The sequence below is a fragment of the Nicotiana tabacum genome, chromosome 11 (genome assembly GCF_000715075.1).
Source record: "Nicotiana tabacum cultivar K326 chromosome 11, ASM71507v2, whole genome shotgun sequence".
NCBI classification, from domain to species: Eukaryota; Viridiplantae; Streptophyta; class Magnoliopsida; order Solanales; family Solanaceae; genus Nicotiana; species Nicotiana tabacum.
Window position 1 is genome coordinate 61882139 of NC_134090.1, and position 15237 is coordinate 61897375.

At 37.1% G+C, this 15237-nt stretch overlaps 1 long non-coding RNA gene across 1 annotated transcript; it reads left to right on the forward strand.

Moving 5' to 3' along the window:
• Positions 1–9483: 9483 nt before the first annotated feature.
• On the forward strand, positions 9484–11487 carry LOC142166523 (uncharacterized). The gene is made up of 3 exons (XR_012696931.1): positions 9484–9705; positions 10062–10118; positions 10968–11487. It is a non-coding gene; the product is annotated as an uncharacterized LOC142166523 (long non-coding RNA).
• Positions 11488–15237: the final 3750 nt, after the last annotated feature.

The following is a 15237-nucleotide window of genomic DNA, read 5'->3' on the forward strand; positions in this document are numbered from 1 at the left end:
TTTTGTCGACCCTTTGCATTATTTGATTTGTGAGAGCATCGGAAGGAACTAGACCTCGTCCATTCGTGTTATAGGAAGCACCCGATAGCACATGTTTCAGTTCCATCATAACCTTATCATGTCGTGTGAGATAACCTAAGATAGCCTCCTGTTTCTCCTGCAACACTTATACCGCCTCGACGACGTGCTCTTCTTCAGCATTATCAGGGGTCGCCTCTCGAACATGTCGCGGGTACCACTTGTCATGGACCGGAGTGGCCTCATACCCCTCACCGCAGGTATCACTGATCGAATCCTCGTGCCGGGGCTGATTTCCTTTAGCCTCAAGGTTATGTATGTTGTTAACACCATTATCTGCCATTTTTATAGGTTTTTCGTAAAAACAAATAATCAAATACGTCAGTAAAAGAGGAAAAGACCAACTTAATTACACAACTGTCTAAGCCCCACGGTGGGCGCCAAACTGTTTACCCGTAAAACGGTTACAATTGAATTTATACGTGGTTTATAGACAAATGAATTAATTTGATCCTGAAATTATAGATGAATTAGACGAAAATGTAATACTTAGCCTTGAGATCGAGATAAAATAGCATAAATGATAATTCCGGGAGCAGGCTTTCGAGCACAATAGCGATGATACTACTAAACAAGAAGATAAGATTATTTTGAGCTTTGAATAGAAAGTAGCGTATGTTTGCTAGAAAATTCGTCCTCCCTACAATGATAATAGAGCTCACTATTTATAACTGCACCTAAGGAACAAGGTCCTACGATCAAGTCCCTCTTTAATGTCGATTACGAGGGTCATTGAAGAACATTTAATGGTAGGCAGTGAATGTTACATTCCTTGTAACGGACCGTGTACGTAATGCTATAGAATATTCCTCATTTAATGCTACCGGTGCCAGACATTTATTTCTTCTCTATGAGTATTACTCTCTCCGGTAACAGATGGGATCGTCGCCTTCGAATTTAACTGTCTTCTGTCTTCGACTCCACATGTCACTTCCTTATTTGATCATTTAATGTAGCCATATTTACCCTATACAGTTGTAGTTGGCAAAGTTTAATAGCTCTATTGTTATAATGGTAATTTGAATATGACAAATAATTTAGTAATTTCACTATTATAATGGATAGAATTTAGCATCAAATTAATCCTAAATAGTTGGAAGTAAATTTACATCCTTGATCCGTCATAATTTTGGATAGCGAAATGCTCAAATTCATTTATAAAAAGTGGACGTCATTTGTTACGTTTCTACTGTTGGCATCATATGGCAAAACTATGAAAGGAACAGTTCAATTGCATCTTTAAGGTTGTCTCATGCCTTTTTTTCTTTTTAATAACTTGTCATCAAACTTTTTTTCCTTTAGAGAAATTAATTAGAACCTTCCTCTTGAAGAAATTACAAAAGAATAGAATCTGAATGAAAGAGATTTTTATTTTAATTTATTAGGAAATTGGTGGAGAAGCTCATTGCTAAGGCTTTTGATGCACCACGCTACTGTGTTTTGAGAATACTAGCTGAAGATGTAGAATTTATTTCTTTTTGTTTTTGTTAAATCCCTGCCAGAAGATATGTGTAGTATGCTAGCTGATATGGGTAACTTACCTCCTGGGGTCGTTTAATTTGGTGAAGTGTATTAGGGAAAATAATATATGTATTAGCTTTATTATTATTAATTTCTTGTTTGGTAATATTTTTAATTACATGTATTAGTTATACATCATATTCTATACTATTCTTATGCATAACAAATTATGACATCTATTATAATTTTAATACACGGATAAGTATGTATAAACACAGCATTTTTCTTTCAAAATCTTTTTCTTCCAGAGTGTAGACTGTTTATTTTTTTTATTTTTTTTTGGTTTTCATGCTCTCTATTTGTATAGTATATATAGATCACTTTATTTCTAATTTATCAAACATGAAGGTGTAGCTGTTTTACCGCAGAGATACACTCAATTGTCAATGTTGAAAGTTTACAATTTGTCATAATCAGACACTTACTAAACAAGTGGATCAACTAAGACGGATAGACACTTAAATTTTCGACCATTAATCGTGGAAACAGACTCATACATATTGATCCGACTCATTAATTTGGGAAATCCCAAAGTCTCACACTTTTTTACTGCATTGCATGTAGGTTAATGCTACATGATCTTCAAGTACAACAGCTCGTCCACATACATGCATCGGGAGGGTAACGACATGCCAGACGCTCTAGCAAAATTTGGCAAATCATGAACTCAACACTATCATCAAGATGTAATAGTTTTTGACAACCCCCACCCTTTATTTATCCGCACTTAGATTTGGATGTAATTAGAACTAAAACTATTCCTTCACTTTCTACTTCTATACTTTGTTAACTTTCCTTAGTATTAATGAAGTTCTCCTTTCCAGTAAAAAATAAATAAATAAATAAAGGCGTTTGCTAAATGGCACGTCTAGAAAATCATGATCGATAGACGACCCTCATCATGGGCAAAGAAAAAAAGAGTTAGCTAGTGCAATTTATTTTGGGAAAAGGGTTAAGTTGCCCTTGTATATTTTAAATTGAGTAATTTTGCTTTTGGTTAAACTTTAGTCTAATATCACCCTCCAGCCTTTTTTTTAATTGACCTCTAACAAAGCTCCAATCTAGAGTAATTTTAAACTATAACAAGAAGTTGAAGGATAAATTTGGGCTCTATTTCTCAAAGAATTTGGATATGTCGAGTCCACTCATTTTATGCTGGTGCTTTGTTAATTTTATGAATGGACCAAAAATGTAACGTAAATTAAGCAATTTCAAATTATACAGAGATAAAATTGAACACTTTTATTTTTATTTTAGTGAATCTACAATCACCACACAATCAAAAGGAGATGAAACCTTGAGCATAAAAGGAGAGGCTATCAATCTTTCTATTTTTTAAATTCAAATTTAATTGACTAGTATATATTTTAAAGATAACTTAAAAAATACAGAGAAAGAAAAGCTACAAGTTGTTAACTACCATGAAACTAGTGTACAAAGTTAAAAGAATGTTAAAAGTGGGAATAAATGCTATGTGGTTGAATTCTTAGCCATTAAGGCTAAGCTTTGGGGTTGGAGGTGAGAACATGCATATTCCCTTTTCTGTTTTTATTTTTATTTTTTTGTGTTGTTGTTTATATTTTTTTCTTTAACTTTTTTTTGGCGGGGATATAAAGATTAGTGAAGAATCATAAAAATTAAGAAAAAGTCAACCTTTTGAAGAGGAAGATCCAAGTATGAAAGAGAAGCATGGTATTGTGAGTAGGAAAGGTAGAAAGGGGCTGACACGTACTTTTAGATTTCTTTTACATCACTTGTATGCGAGACACGTCCGCATCCCATTTTATTACTTCTTCGGTCGCAATTTATACGACAATGTTTTTTTTTTCGTTTCACCTTTACCTAATTTATATTTATTGATTTGAGTCAAATCATTTGACTAATTCGCATAAGCTCGTCGAAGAGGATATTTACGTGAATCTGTTTGACTGAGCACAAATTTTAAAAAATAATGAATTTTTTTGAAATTTATGGCCCTAAACAAGTCAAAAAAAGATCCACAATATTTATGTGGTTATAAAAACTTCTCATTAAAGGTAAAATTAGAAGTTTTAACTAAATTATTTTCAAATTTAGAAATGAATCATTCTTTTTGGAACAGATCAAAAAGCAAATAGGTTCACACAAACAAACTGGAACGGAGGGAATAAGTTTCTTTATTTATTTTAGAGTTTGAATTCAAATAAAGCTTAATTCGCCATGGCACTAGCTCATTTCTTTCGCAAAGCTTAATTTAGATAATGATTGCCTTACTCTTGGGTTGATTTCTGCATTTGAACATTTTTTTTTGTCGCAACTAATTTTTTTTTATTAATCACCAAATTATCTATACAAAAGCGCAGCTATCAAATACACTATGCTTTCTAGAACAACAGAGCCAAAGAAAATACGAATCTGCATCTGCAACATTACAAGAACTAAAGCTTGAACACTTTAGCTGCTTGTGATCTGCCCTTAGCATTCGTAACAGTCCAATCCATATACTGACTCCAGTTGGCTGCTGTATAAGGTTTTCCTTTCAACCAGTAATATTCTGTCCTACAGAGTTATAGCAGCCGGACATTCAAATAAATAAATAAAAAAGAGTTCTTGATTCATATTGATTTGACAAAATATACACATTGAATCAACACTGAGTCCCCACTTAATTAGTCTATCAGCAGTAAGAAGCTTGTTTGGAGTTGGCCTATAATGGCCTTTTGTTGCTCCCTCAGGATCCTTACTGTTTCAACGACGTGCTCGTCTTCAGCATCTTCATGAATTGCCTCTTAAACATGTCATGGATATTTTCCACCATGAATCGGCGTGGCCTCATCCCCTCGTTGCGGGTATCACTGGTGGAATCTTCGTGTTGAGGCTGATTTTCTTGGGCCTCAACGTTGTGTGCGATATTGACATTGTTATCTATCATTTTTTATGATTTTGCTACGAATAAAAAATCAAACAAGTTAGTAATAGATACAAGGATCAATTCAATTACACAACTATCTAAGCCCCACGGTGGGCGCCAAACTATTTACCCGTAAAACGATACAGTTGAATTTATACGTGATTTATAGACAAGTGAATCGATTTGATCCTAAAATGATAAATAAATTAGACAAAAATGTAAGACTTGGCCTTGAAGTTGAGATAAAACATCAGAAATTTTGGTTCCGGGAGCAGTAATAACAATATAAATAAGCAAGAAGGTAAAATTTTATTGAGTTTTGAACATAGTATAGTGTATGCTTGTCATGAAATTCATGTCTCTTACAATGATTGCAGAGCTCACTATTTATAGTTACATCTAGGGAATAAGGTCCTAGGATCAAACTCCTCTTTAATGATAATTATGAGAGCTATTGAAAAGTGTATAACGGTAGGCGGTGAATGTCATATTCGCTGTAACAAACCATATACTTAATGCTGTAGAATATTCTCCATTAAATGCTACAGGGTGGAAGGAATTTATTTCGCCTTTATGAATACCATTCTCTCCGATAACAAACGAGATTGTTGTCTTCGGATCCGATTATCTTCTTTCTTCGCTCCACGTATCGCTTTCTCATGCGATAATTTAATATGAACATATTTTATACTATACAGATAGTCTCCCTACTTTCCGGTGGCATAATCTTATGTCACCGGGAAGTTGGTAGAGATACCTTTTTTGGTGCGAAATTCTCTGACCCCCTCTAAAAGTTTATGACGGTTGATTAGACGCACGTCTCTCCGCATTTAATGCTCCGAGCACGAGTCATCCCGCGATTTAGCACCACTTTTGCCGGTTATCGAGGTAATTGTGGCTATGATTTTAGCCGTCTACTCCTTTATTTATACACATCAAACTTCTCCATTTACACTTCATAACCTTCCAAACTTCCTCAAGTTCTCTTTACTCAACTCGTACTTGCCTTCAACTTTCTCTAATCTTCTTCCTCAGAAAAACCCTTTTCTCCCTTTTGATAACAATGTCCTCTTCTTCCAGAAATCTTAGTTCCTCAAAGAACAAAGGTAAAGCTGATGATGCTGCTCCTCCTACGGTGAGCATCATTATTCCAAGGAATTTTATCACAACTAAGGGCTTCAAAGAGAATTATCCTTCCGCTAATCCTCACATGTGAGCTATTGGTGTGTATCCTTCTTCCATCCGCCCTTCCAGCATTCCTGCTGTGAAGGAAGAATATGATTGCCATGATTTAAACATCATTGCTTCTGATCTGGTAGAGTGGATAACGTTACCCAAGAAGGGTTTCACATATTTTTATACGCATCCTTTCACTTTGGGACAGTTCTCTTTGAGGGGGGAGCTTGACTCCGTTATCGTGGAGTTTTGCATCCGTTACCAGATATGTCTGGCACAAGTAAGTCCTTCTGTGTGGAGGATAGTTGCTTGTCTTCGGCATCTATGCCGGGAGACAGAAAATGAGCTATCCCTGGCTCGATTAGTGAACTTTTATTCCCCCAAGACTTTTCGCGAGAGAATGATAAATTTCAGCAAATGTGGCCACCATGCTTTACTAACCAGCATGGATGATGACAACGACCATGGGTGTATGGAACAGTTCATTTCAGTTGCCACCAGGGACATCATTCCGGTCACGACTCCATCCTTTCCGGAATTATGGAACCGTACTCATAAGTTCACCGTTTGTCTTTTCTTCTAGTTAAAGATCGCCCCATATTGTTACTGACCCTTCTTCTTTCACTTATCTTAGCAACTCGGTGGACACCACCTAGGGTTGAAGGCTTGGACTAGCGGGTCCAAAATTTTTTGGATGTCATCATGTCCGACTCCCGCACGTGGAAAGAACTGGCCCTTAAATATGGGTGTAAGGCCAAATATCATGGTAAATTGAACTCATCTTATTTTTACCTTTCGTATAGGAAAATCGATTAACCTTTCTCTTCTGTTGAATTCAGGTCTACCCCAAGGCTCAGTTGTCATCCCCGAGGAGGACGTTTTGGCTGATCCTACTGATGTGGCGAGGCTGGTGTAGGAGGCTTTTCACCCGAACATGAGTTTCCGGGCCTGCTTCTGGTGCAAGTGCTTCTTCTCGGAGTCCCCGGCCGGGAACAACAAAAAATGAGACGTTCCTCTAAGGCCAGGGGAAAAATAAAAAGGTAAAGAGTGTCGCGCTCGGGTTGTAATGCTCGCTAAGTTGAACCCGGCGATGAGTTTTGTGGCTGGAATGATACTTCTGGTGAGCTTGGCTTGCTCTAACACACTCCATTGGATAATATTGGCCAAACTTCTTGGGTCTACCAAAACATGTTTAATTTAAAATCTAAGACATTTAAAGAGATTACCAATACATCGTTGTGCGGCAGTAGCAGTCTATCTATGTCTACCTCCATGAAAGTAATGTCATCCTCAGTGACTTTTCGGAGTCTCTTACTGTGGGTCACTGACACCTTCATCTTTTTTGTCGTCGAAAATGTCACACTATTAATCTCGTTCCCCTCGAAAATCATGTTGATGTCAAGCGTGGGGGCTCTTCTCCTGCTTTTGAAGGTTCTGCATATCACAATTACGACTAGTTGTTTTTAACCCGACCGCTTAAAAATTCTCTGAGATGGACATTTTTAGCAATGTCGCCACCTCCTAGCGCAAATGGCGACAATTTGTTGTATGGTGATCGTTGGTCCCATGGTATTCACACCACAAATTAGGATCCTTTTGGCTAGGATTGAATCTTATTGGCTTCGGTAACCGTGCTTGTTTAATGTTCCTTATAGCCGACACCAGCTCCACTACGCTGACGTTGAAGTTGTATTCGTAAAGCCTGGGGTAGGAAGAATCTCGAGAACCCGATGTATCCTTGTCCTGCAATGACATGTTATTCCGACCACGACCATCTCTCCTATTGGTAGCGAATCTATCCGCCGACCGAAAACCTCTGCCGCGTTCTTCAGCCCGTTCATAGGGCAAAAACTTCCTCCTTGAAGACCGTAGATATGTGTCAAAATCATCCTATAATTTCTCTTTATCATTCTCCCGGTCCCGACCCTTGGCCGACACCGGAAAACCAAGCTGATCATCCTTAATTCTTATCTTTGACTCGTACCGGTTGTGCCCATATTGTTACCTGAAACTCGAGCAAACTTTATTTCATTTTCCAGGAAGAATCAGAACTTCTCGGGTTCAACCCTTTAGTAAATGCTTCTGTTGCCCATTCGTATGGTACTGCTAGAAGCAACATCCATTCTTTCTAGAATCAGGTCACGAACTCCCGTAATAATTCAGACTCTCCTTGTGCAATCCTGAATATACCGGCCTTTCGGGCATGTACCTTTTTGGCCCAGGCATGGGCCTTAATGAAAGAATTCGTGAGCATCTCAAAGGAATCTATGGAATGCTCAGGAAAGAGTGAATACCATGTCATGGCTCTCTTTGTAAGGGTTTCCCCGAATTTCTTCAATAAGACTGACTCAATCTCGTGTGGAGCCAAATTATTTCCCTTAACCGTCATTGTAAAGGTAGTAATATGCTCCTGAGGATCTGAAGTCTCATCATACTTCGACACGTCTGACATTTTAACCGCTTCGGGATCAACTCTGGTGTCGCGTTTAGTTTGAACGACAATTGGGTGTACTTTTTTGAATACGGTCCTTTTAATACTGGTGTTGTGCTATAAATTTGATCCATTCGGGCATTTATTTCCCTCATAAACCACATGAGTTCGGTTTTAAAGGGATTATTCTCATTGTTATTACCGGATCCGCTACCGTTCCCCCGGTCCTGTCAAAGCCTCGCCCCTGGGGATATTGTTGTCGACCCTCTGCGTTGTTTGATTTGCGGGAGCACCGGGAGGAACTAGACCTCGTCCATTAGTGTTGTTGGAAGCACCCGACAATGCATGCATTAACTCCGTCATGACCTGATCATGCCGTAAGGGATAGCCCATAATGGCCTTTTGTTGCTCCCTTAGGATCCTTACTGTTTCAATGACGTGCTCGTCTTCAACATCATCAAGAGTTGCCTCTCGAACATGTCCTGTATATTGCCCGCCATGAATCGGCATGCCTCATCCCCCTCGTTACGGGTATCACTGATGGAATCTTTGTGCTGATGCTGATTTTCTTGGGCCTCAACATTGTGTGCGATATTGACATCGTTATCTGCCATTTTTTATGATTTTGCTAAGAACAAAGAATCAAACAAGCTAGTAATAGATGCAAGGATCAATCAATTACACAACTTTCTAAGACCCACGGTGGACGCCAAACTGTCTACCCGTAAAACGGTAGAGTTGAATTTATACATGGTTTATAGGCAAGTGAATCGATTTGATCCTAAAATGATAAATAAATTAGATAAAAATGTAAGACTTGGCCTTGAAGTTGAGATAAAACAATAAAATTTTGGTTCCAGGACAAGAGCTTCCGGAGATAGTAATAACAATATAAATAAGCAAGAAGGTAAATACTTATTGAGTTTCGAACAGAGTATAGTGTATGCTTGTCAGAAAATTCGTGTCCCTTATAATGTGTTACACCTTGTGTATTCGGCGTTATCATGCTGTAAATGGGCTAATTCGATAGGAAGATAATTTCTATGAAATATTTAATGATGTGATAGTTATACATTAAGATTGGAAGTCATTTGAGTTGTGATTAAAAATTCGACAAAGATCGCGCGCAAGTTACGGGTTTAAATTTTACTGGAATTTGGATAAAATGTTGATGAGCGTTTCTCTTAATATACTGGGAGTTATGGTGTGTTCTACCTACCGAATCGAAGGTCTATGAGTCTAGTTTCCAACGCAACAAACCGTTCATTAATACGACTTTGGAGTAGAGAGATATTAACATTTTTGTACAGGGGTGCATACTGTTACGGGAACAGTGTGCCTAGTCGGGTTTAGTCAAAATTTCCTTATTTAAGTCAATTTTAAAACAGAACCCCTGCGTTTTATCCTCTCCAAAACAGAACCAAAAACCTAGGGATTTTCTCTCAAACTTCTCCCATCCATCTAGCCAAGCATAACAACAATTTAGTCATCCTCAAGATGGAGAACACCATGGTAGCTTCGGAATCGTGAATTCTTCGGTGTTTCACTTTTCATAGCAAGACTCCGCCTTGAAGTAATTTCGAATTTTGAGTAATTCTGGTCACGTAAGGTATGATTTAACTTCTCTTTGATCTTTGTAAACTTCTACCATAAGAATTCTTAAGAAATAGTTGAAACCTCTATAGAAATATTCTTGATTTTTCTTAAGAAACCTCTATTAATATGGCTTGATTGTTGGGGCTGTTCTATATGGTTTTATTGTGTTGTTTTGATCTGTGAAGACATGGATGGAATTCTGTTGATGAGGAGATGTAGTAAAGAAAAATTTGGTGGTGTGTTGGGGGGAAATTAATCTACAAAAGAGTCTACAAATTCATGGCCACAAGTTGTTCGCGTAAATGTCTAAATGAAGAATTATTTAAGCTATGAGCTTGAATTTGATTTTGAATGGTTTGTATTATGTAGGAAATCATTCCTAAGGCTTTTGAGGTCTTGGAAACAGTATATAACCCCATCGACAAGGTATGTGGGGCTTTCGCTATACTTTTCGGCATGACTAGAATTCGAATAAACGTTTATCGAATTGTCTCGTCGGATTCGAGTTATTTCACTTTCAGCTTATAAAGATGCTTAGACCTGATCTTTTCTCATAGATTGCTTACTCTAGAGGATATCTATTAATTCTCGGATTTCCTTGTTCCTTGCTTAAAAAGAACTAGAGCCTTTTTACTCGTTCTCATTTCGACATTCATATAAATCATGAATAAGGAACACTTACTTCAAAGGTATTCATAATACATAACTCTCATGTTCTTAGTACTTGTTGGCTCGTAGTTGAAAAATTATATATTTTAGCAACAACCATGATAGTTGAGGAATAATGATGATAGGCCACTTCGACTCTTCTTAGAATACGTCTTTTAAGGTTGGTTTCGCATTGCACCTATATAATTCATGATTTAGTACATGTATGTATTTACTTTCATTACCGAGCCGCACTATAGACGGCCGGGTATGACACATATTGTGTAACCACTGATCAGTTGGGATTACCGAGCTCCACGTGGCCGGGTACGATTCTACCGAGCCTTTATTATGGCCGGGTATGTTATGGATATTATAGCCCCACAGAGGGATTTATTATTATATAATGTGATATATTATAAGTAGCGATAGTGAACGACGGTGTCACGAGCATACATTTATATCCATGTTGAATTTTAGTTTCCTACCGAGGCTAGTTTCAGAATTCAAATTATCTCTATGTCTCTTCTATTGTTAATTACATTTTTCATGTTACACTTGTCGCCCTACATATTCAGTACATATTTCGTACTGACGCATTTTTATGCGCTGTGTTCATGCCCACAGGTTCGAATAGACAGAGTGGCGTGCCTCCTCAGTAGTACCCCCAGGATCAGCGTTGGGTTTCGCACTCCACTTCTTCGGAGTTGCTGACTTTGAGTCCATAGGTACTATTACAGATGTATATGTGTGGTTTTGGGCATGTCGGGGGCTTTGTCCCGCCCTGTTGAGATTGTCTTACACTCTTAGAGGCTTGCAGACTAGCGGTCATTGTATATATATATTTTTCGTATCGCCCTATCGACCTTCTGGATAGCTGTTATACTGTTGTTACAGCCTTGTTGGCCTAGTTTATATATATATATATATATATATATATATATATGTCGTGTTGGGCTCTTCTGCCTGCAGGTTATTATATTTCAGATCATATCTCATGGTTGGTTCGCTCGGGCCTTCGGGCATCGGGTGCCAGCCACACCTCCCAAGGTTGGGGTGTGACATAATGATTGTAAAGTTCACTATTTATAGTTACATATAGGGAAAAAGGTCCTAGGATCAAGCCCTTATTTAATGACAATTATGAAGGCCATTGAAGAATGTGTAACGGTAGGCGGTGAATGCCATATTCTCTGTAACGGACCATATACTTAATATTGTAGAATATTCTCCATTAAATGCTATCGAGTGACAGGTATTTATTTCGCCTTTATGAATATCATTCTCTCCGATAACAAACGAGATTGTTGCATTATCTCCGATAACAAACGATACCGTTGCCTTCGGACCCGATTGTCTTCTCTCTTCGGCTCCACATATCACTTTCTCATGCGATCATTTAATATGAACATATTTTATCCAATACAGCCTTATTCCATAGTTGCAGATTAGTTAGATTTAAAGGCCTCCAATAAATTCAAGTGTACATGCTCTTTGCCCAGCAACTAGAGCCATCTCGGAAATTACATTAGCATTTGACCATACATAACTTTTACAATACGCATCAATAGTTTAACTTTTACAATACGCATCAATAGTTTAAACAAGTTGCACTCTCCTAGTTTTTTAGCAGTTCAATTGTGCCTGCATAATTTGTCCACCCGTTGTTAGATGGAAAACTAGAGCCGTCAAAATGGGCTTGGCCCGTGAGGCCAGCCCAACCCAGCCCACTATTTGGGTGAGGCTGGGTTAGGATTTTTTTAGCCCATTTAAAACTGAGGCTTATAAGCCCGGTTCAAGTCAGCCCCTAGCCCTTGAGGTTGGGGCATTTGCATCTATACCCACTTTTTGTGTCACGTTTTAACTTGTGCCCGCTTTGCAAAAAAAGTTGCAAGCATACCTGTTTTTCGCATAACTTCAGCATACGGGGCTAAAGTAGCAAAGACAATCACGCAAAACTTTAGCATTCTAGTAGCCGGGCCTGAAGTTCAGCTCTAGAGCTGAAGTTTTTGTTTTGTAACTGTCGAACTTCAGCTCTAGAGCTGAAGTTTTTGTTTGTAACTGGCGAACTTCAGCTCTAGAGCTGAAGTTTTTGTTTGTAAGCTTCAGCTCTAGAGCTGAAGTTTTTGTTTTGTAACTGTCGAACTTCAGCTCTAGAGCTGAAGTTTTTGTTTTATAACTATCGAACTTCAGCTCTAGAGCTGAAGATTTTGTTTGTAACTAGCGAACGTCAGCTCTAGAGCTGAAGTTTTTATTTGTAAGCATAAGCTCTAGAGCTGAAGTTTTTGTTTTGTAACTGTCGAACTTCAGCTCTAGAGCTGAAATTTTTGTTTGTACTAATATTTTACTTGGCTAATAATACAGACAAAGTGTCCTAGACACCATCATTTGCTATTACAAGTATTCTTCCAGCTGATGATAACTGTTTGAACAAAAAAAAATATTAAAAGAAAGCTTGTGTAGAATTAAAACATTAAAAGATTCAGACACATTTGGAGGCTTTCATTCAAAGAAATAATTTCTTCACAATATTAGGAGATTTTAGAGGCTCTAGGAAGCAAGAAAGTGAATTGTTTCAATTAAAATAACTTTCTGTTTACAAATATTACCTAAAAATTTACTTTGATTCAGCAATCATCTACTATATGAAGTTATGAACAATTCCAGCTCCCTCTTCTCTCACTATGAGTAATTGAAAATGGAAAGTATGACTAGACTATCATAATCTGCTATAACTTTTTCAATACAGAGGTTCAAAAAGATATTAGGTCATTCTGGGACTCTTTGTAATAGCAAACAATTAATTTTTTTTTGCATTACTAGGTCAGTTGAAAGAATATTAATTGAGACAAAATGAAGAAGAAATAATCTGCACCAACAACAGCAGAAGAAAGAAGAAGAAAACGAAGGAGGAGAAGGAAGAGGAGAAAGATGGCTAAAGTTATTTAAAAAGTGGGTACAAGTTAAAAGTTTTAAAAAAAAATGGGTATAGGTTAAATGAGGGTGACCAAATAGGGCGCCCCGTGCAATTTTTACCTTGAGGCTTGACCTAGGCTGGGCCTGGGCCGACCCGTGGGCCAAAAATTAATTATATCCAAATTTAAATATTTAAAAAAGTAAAAACTAAAATTAACTATAATCCTCATTTGCCAACCGTAGATTGCTCATTTACCCTTCCATATAAACTAAAATTTATATTTTTGATATTCATGTAATGATAAAATTAGTTTTTCTTTCGCTTAATTAACAACGAACTAGGAAAGTTTTAAATGGCCAATAATAATTTTTTCAAAATAAAATATTATTTTAAGTGGCCAATGATCAGTTTGGTTACTTTAAGATATTATTAATTATTAAATTGCTCTTCAGTATAGAAAAATGTCAAATTTTAATACCTAAAGAAAATTGACAATACTAGTAAATTTCATGAATTTTAAAAATTTTATGGACTATAATGATGAAATCGACAAATAATGTTAAAACTAAATTAAAAAACCTTAACATATAAACTTATTGAAGCAATTCCTGAACCTAAGGAAAGTGAAAGAAAAGTACTAAAAATATTCATGTAACGTTAAAAAAAGAAGAGCTATAGATATAGAGAATTTACATTTCAATTACGAGATTCTTTGTCAAATATCAAGATTATTTAACACTCTAAATAAACAGAAGTCGTTCATATGGCCAAGAGATTATATCACGAAAAAATATTTAAAAATTTGGAGAAATATTTTTTTCTAAAAAAATTGAAGGGCCGACTTACCCTAGCCTGCGACCCTCTTAGGGCTGGGCTAGGCTGGCCATTTTAAGGCCCATATAGATGGAGGGCCGGCCCACCCTAGCCCACCAAATTTAAAAGCCCACGAGGCTTGGGTTGGGATGGCCCGTTTTGATAGCTCTATGGAAAACAAAAAGACTAGAATATATAAAATTTGAATTCCAAATGATATGATAAATATCGAAAAATCTTAGTATATGCAAGTGTATAATAATAATAATAATAATAATAATAATAATAATAATAATAAAACCATGGTATTATTTGATAAAATTTCCCAAGAGTAAGGTGGGGAGCTCTTGGACGGAAGGAATGAAAAAGAAAAAAGAATAAATAAATAAATTAACTTAAACAAATTAAATTTGATAAAATGGCATTTAAAATCTTTCCCTCTAATGATATAAAACAAGATGTGAAATGAAAGTGAACTCTGCATTTGTTTTCCTTATCCTTGTTAGTAATTGGATTTTGGTTTTCTTTATATTCCTCTTGATATTCTGTTATTATCTGTTACTCCTCGCAGCATGTTTCCCCCGCCCAATTTTAATTGTGATTATCTGCTTCTATTTCCGCTGTATATGATTTAACTGCACAGGTTTATTTGGTAGTCTGGTCCTAGCCTCGTCACTACTTCGCCGAGGCTAGTCTAGGCACTTACCAGCACATGGGGTCGGTTGTACTGATACTACACTCTGCACTCTTTTATGCAGATCCCTGTGCTGTAGATTTCGGACCGCAGTGAGATTGCTGTTCCTTGTTCACCGCGTCCGCAGGCCTTGGTGTCTCCTTCTATCTACTATTCTTGTTTCTTTCATGTATTTCCAGAGATAGTGTTATATTTAATTCATTCAGACCTTTATTTGAAGTACTCCTAGACAATCTGTGAAGCTGTGACACCAGTTCTAAGTAGTCGTTGTTCAAACAGTTGTATTAGATGTATATTCATATAGTTTTATCGCTTTTCTTCCGCTTGTTATAAATTCCGCTACCTACACGTTATTGCTTCATAATTGTTAAAGGACTAAAAATGGAAACAAGGTAATTAGTTCAGTTGGTTGGCTTGCCTAGCTTTCACTAGTAGGCGCCCGAGGGTGAAAAATCCGGGTCGTGACAGATAGC